The sequence below is a fragment of the Euprymna scolopes genome, chromosome 15 (assembly GCF_053919585.1).
Source record: "Euprymna scolopes isolate OS-2025 chromosome 15, ASM5391958v1, whole genome shotgun sequence".
NCBI lineage: Eukaryota > Metazoa > Mollusca > Cephalopoda > Sepiida > Sepiolidae > Euprymna > Euprymna scolopes.
In genome coordinates this window covers 70,370,088-70,374,332 of record NC_136496.1, presented here as the reverse complement: position 1 = coordinate 70,374,332, position 4,245 = coordinate 70,370,088, and the positions used below count along the sequence as shown (strand labels likewise).

Sequence of the window (4,245 nt, the reverse complement as noted above, 5' to 3'; positions counted from 1 at the left end):
GCACCGGCCTCCTTAGTTTACAAAGACCACGGTTCAAACCACGAGGTTTAAATTAACATTAACACCTCTCGTGTTAAAAATTTTTATAAACTTTATTTCTTTTCTTTTTGAAGAATTTAAAAAAAAACTTTGGGGGTGGGGTACTTTTTCTTTTAATCATAACATAATTCTAACATAACTTGGTTTTGTATATGATTTGCTGACTTTTGTTTTTATACATTTTTTTTTCGCGCACATTAAATCGTGAACTGTTTCGGCCATCCAACTTGTTCCGTAAGACACAATCGTAAACATTCTGGTCGAATTGGAAACACCACTATTTCTATTTATTGCGACCCCCTTTTCTTTTGCCAACGATTTAAAAAGAAGTGAAATGATGTTTAATTTTTGAGTGAGTGCACTCGCACTTGTTTGTATATAGCTTTATATTCCGAAAAAAAAAAAAGTGTGTCTGGGGGGTACTCTTTCAACAATCGACAGACAAGGGAGCATAACAAAACAAGAAGAAGAAGAAGAAGAAGAAGAAGAAGAAGAAGAAGAAGAAGAAGAAGAAGAAATCTACTCGTGCAATCGTGCATTTACTCAGACTAACTCGTGTATACAATGAAAATATGAAACGAAATAATCTGACATAGAAAAAGTAATAAAATAAGTATTTTTATAATGTTAGCGAATAAAATATATAACGGAAAAAATAATAGTACAAACACTAAAAATTCTTCTTCTGCAGTATATGTGTAATATATTAACTTATTTTGACCTCTCTATAGTGAGCATCGGTGGTTCAGTGGTAGAATGCTCGCCTGCCACGCGGGCGGCCCGGGTTCGATTCCCGGCCGATGCACATGGTTAATTTTTTACAAGATTAAAACAGAGGTTGTTACAATGAAATTCGTTCGTTAACAGGACCCTATCTCAAATCTATTCTATCGCTTGGTGCTCCCGAATCCTGTCGTTTTCGATCTTTTCTTTTTAACTCCCTCTGTCATCCCCATTCAATATATCCTTTCATCTGCCTCTCCTTTTGTCTTTGTACACGCGCTCTCACATACACGGACTCTCTCTCTCTCTCTCTCTCTCCCTCCCTCCCTCTCCCTCTCTCTCATACATTCCTACTAGAAAACGGAACTTATTAAACCTGACATAGTAATATTCGACAATAGGGAAAAGTAGCAACCCTAGTTGCCCCAGATTATGATGGGAAAGAGAACATTGCACCAAGAAAAGAAACTGCAATCTTGGGAAGATCTCCATCATTCCTGTAATTATAGAAGAAACTGTCATTGTGCCCGATAGATATCCAACTCCCCATTTGCATGACTTTTCTTCTTCATTATCTGGTTCTAACCTTTTTTCGCAAATTGATTTAGTCCGTGCCTGCAACCAAACCCTCATGGACGTTCATCTCGCACATGCAATCCATAGGCATCACCAACAACAATAATGTAAGAAGTCACACCAGTTCAAAACGAGTTAAGCTGCACCACGCACACTAAAAAACTCAACAATTGATTCAACCAGCCTCCAAATAACAATTGATTCAACCAGCCTCCAAATAACAATTGATTCAACCAGCACACGGAAAGCCAATCAACTCGAACGATGCACTTCAACACCAGTACAGACCCACTTGTACTTGGCACTGCAGATTCATATGCAAACTTTGCGCCACTGACTGTGACAATCTTGTCCACAACACAGGCGACACAATCAACAAGTGTAGACTCACTTGCACTTATCTCTTAGATTCTGCAGAACCTCTTGCAGACTATGAACACATGCAATTGTGCAGACCCACTTGCACTCACTCCTCACTTTCAATCACTTTTTGTTGGACAATACCCTATATTGGAACACTCCGATAAATATTCCATTATCAACCACAATGGCAAGTGAGACACTGTCATGAAAGACTGTGTCAAACCAGCGAAAACCCATTGGATTCAGTATGTACTGCAATCAGTTTTCCAACCAAAGAACCTGTAATCATGTCTGCTTTGTGTTATGTGTGTAAACAATAAATTGCCCCTTGTCTGTGTAACTCTCCTTGTAGATGTACACTTCCCCTACTGGCTTCTTCTAGTGAGGATAACTCACCTTGGAGAGGAGAGTGCAACTTCCGGCATGACCGGCAATAAAGAATATTTGATTTCCTCCTAGCTCTCTGTCGTTTGTCCATTTTATACCAATGTCTACACACGTAACACTCTGGACCTTGCATCCACCCATGCACTTGCAACCTACACGACTTATAGTGGGCGTCATGTAACTTTTCCATGCAAGTACGTTGACTTTGGCATGTCCTAAATTTCCTTTGTATCTTTCATCTTTTCATAAACATTTTCTAGCCTCCAACTAACTGAGGGGGGGGGGTATTGTAGGGATGCTTATCAAACTACTATATTCAGCCTCGCTCGCACACAGCGCACACACGAACACAATGCACAACAACCTCAAGTGTGAGACATATATTGTTATCGTTCCTTATTTCCAGAATTGCATGTTTAAACTGATAGGTGGCGATATCAACTTCATTTCTCTTTCTTTCTATCTCATCCTCTTTTCACTTGGGCTGTTATCTGGTATGGACATGTGGAGATTTTCTCTCTTCCTGTTTTTCGTATAAACATGTCTTGTGCTAGTCGCCTGCAATAAATTCACACTGTTTGTAAGTTACATATTTTGGTGACCGGTTTTTTTTTTATTTGTTGTTTGTCCATTGACTTTTGCCTTTCTTGACATGGTAGACAGCATTTAACAACGTCCACTTCATATGTTCCAATTATCAAACCGGACTTCTTGTTTTAGTTTTAAATAAATGTGTAAAATATATTAAAAAAAAAAAACAAAAAGAAATGCGTTCAAAAATTTCACATCTTTTCTTTTATGTCAATTTGCCTATTTATTTTAAAGTAAAACAGAAAATCAGGTTTGGTAATTCGGAATATTTTTACATCTAGGCTAGGTTTTCACCCGACACCGTAACGGTTGCATTTAGGGTCGCCTATGCTTCTGAATCACCGGATAAGTTATTATTCTTTACCTGATCTTTATATATTTAAAATGTGTATTTCTTAATAGTGTTTACTTTTTTTTACTTGCTATTTACCTCAGCATTCACCATTAAGTTGATGACTTCTGGAGGTTTTCTGGTATGCTGAAAACGAATATCACATTTAAATTTGGCACAGAAAAGTAATTTTCTGGATAATAAGATCATTATTATTCAATGCAATTAATTATGTTTTTACTGGAGGCCATGTTTTTTTCCCAGCTGAAAAGTATTAATGCACATGGGTATCACAAAACACCCCCTCCCCTTTTTATGAATGACGAACGTCACTACATACAACTACAATGTGTTGCTTATAGTTGAGATGCATTAACATGTCAAATATAAATAACGCATTAGAAAAAAGTCTTAAAAGCCAGAAAACTAATGGTTTGCATCAAATGTGAATATGATATTCGTTTTCAGCTGACCAAAAACCGTATAAGTTTTCATTTTAAAGGTGGAAAGGAAATAAAAATTTATCCATGACACTTGTACACACACACACACACACACACACACACACACACACACACACACACACACACACACACACACACACACACACACACACACACACTCGTGCGCAAATAAAAAACGTTTATTCATTTCAATTTCCCCGCGCATTTTGCACAAAAATAAGTTCTTCCAGCAACGGCACAATTTCAAATACGCCCACACCCTTTTCTCACAACAACAAAAGTAAAATGAACATATTTCTGGCGAACGTAGTTGGCGACAGTATCACGTGACACAAGCGACCAATGAGAAAATTCAGAAGATTGTCTTTTTAAAAATCAGCAGTAGTAATCTTGTTTTGGGAGCCGGCCCAAAATGTATAAAAACGCATCAAAAAGTCTTCTAAGGTTAAAATTCAATTCAGTGAATTCAATTAATTCAATTCATTTCGTTCATTCAGTCGTTTTGACGACACATGAGAACATGCCTCTCGTCTTCACGACATCGTCGCTGCAGACGCCGTAAACACTGTAGGGGACTAAGATATATATATATATATATATATATATATATATATATATATATATATATATATATATATATATATATATATATATATATATATCCTAATCCCGTTACAAAAGAAAATAATGAAACGAATGGAATTGAAGGAAACAAAAACTCAATTGATGGATAAGATAAATGTGTTGTTTATTTACTGTTAAAAGAATGAA

The 4,245-nt window shown here is 36.7% G+C and overlaps 1 non-coding gene across 1 annotated transcript; it reads left to right on the top strand.

Moving 5' to 3' along the window:
* Positions 1 to 773: 773 nt before the first annotated feature.
* Trnag-gcc (transfer RNA glycine (anticodon GCC)) lies at positions 774 to 844 on the top strand. Its single transcript has one exon. It is a non-coding gene; the product is annotated as a tRNA-Gly (tRNA).
* The last annotated feature ends 3,401 nt before the right edge of the window (positions 845 to 4,245 follow it).